The sequence below is a fragment of the Arachis stenosperma genome, chromosome 9 (assembly GCF_014773155.1).
Source record: "Arachis stenosperma cultivar V10309 chromosome 9, arast.V10309.gnm1.PFL2, whole genome shotgun sequence".
In the NCBI taxonomy this organism is placed as follows: Eukaryota; Viridiplantae; Streptophyta; class Magnoliopsida; order Fabales; family Fabaceae; genus Arachis; species Arachis stenosperma.
The window spans coordinates 112,912,157-112,913,200 of record NC_080385.1 but is presented as its reverse complement, the minus strand read 5'-3'; positions in this window follow the sequence as shown (position 1 = coordinate 112,913,200).

The window sequence follows — 1,044 nt, the reverse complement described above, 5'->3', positions numbered from 1 at the left end:
TACTTAGGGATGGTAGAAGTCAAAAAGCAAAGATTTTGCAACACCAAACTTAAGAACTTTGCTCGTCCTCAAGCAAATAAGAACAAAGAGGGAAGAATAAAGTAGAAGAAGAAGAAAGAGGCAGAGATAGAGGGTGAGGTAAGTGGTGTAGGTGGAGATTCAATGGGACCCATTGGTCTTGAGAGGCTAGGGAATCCGAATCCCCTGCTCTCTTGTGGGCATTGAACGTCCAGCCCTTATTTCTGACAGGCGTTCAACGCCAGCTTGATGCTCCTTATAGGGCGTTGAACGCCCATTGGGGTGCTCCTTCCTGGCGTTCAACGCCAGGTCTCTGCCTCCTGGATGGCGTTCAATGCCAACTATGTGCTCCCTGGCTGGCATTCAATCCTTGCTTTACTGCCCCTCATGGGCGTTGAATGCCCACTTTGGCCCCCTTGTCTGGCGTTCAACGCCAGCAAGGTCTCTGTTCTAGGGTGTTCTATTTCCAACTCTGACTATTTTTGTTTCTATTCTAACTATTGCACATGATCACAAACATTAAAAAACAAGGGAAAAATCTAAAAATAAACTAAAATAAACAAAAGAAATAAGAACAGAAATACTCTACTCATAGTTTGGTTGCCTCCCAACAAGTGCTTCTTTAATGTCATTAGTTTGACACTCGATTGCTGACTTTCTTCCTCTTCTTCTAATTGGTTAACAGAAATGACTCCATGGGAGAAGAGGAGGAGATTAGTGTCCTCGGATTTGAATTTCTCCTAACAAGCTTTCTTGTATTGTGATGAGCTTGATTCTCCTTGCTTGTTTGGGTAGGGGTTGTATTGTTTCTCCATCCCATATGCATCTTCCTCTTGGGACTATCCTCCTTGGTAGGTGGTGACTGCCCAACACCAAACTTAAGTTTGATGTTTGGGAAAAATGTATGGGTTTTCACCAAGGGAGGAGGCTTCAGTATCGTACTTTGCATGGAAGTACCTCCTTTGTCAAGGGGTAGTAGAGGTTTAAGGACCTTGACAATCATGTAATCCTTTTGTAACCTCATCA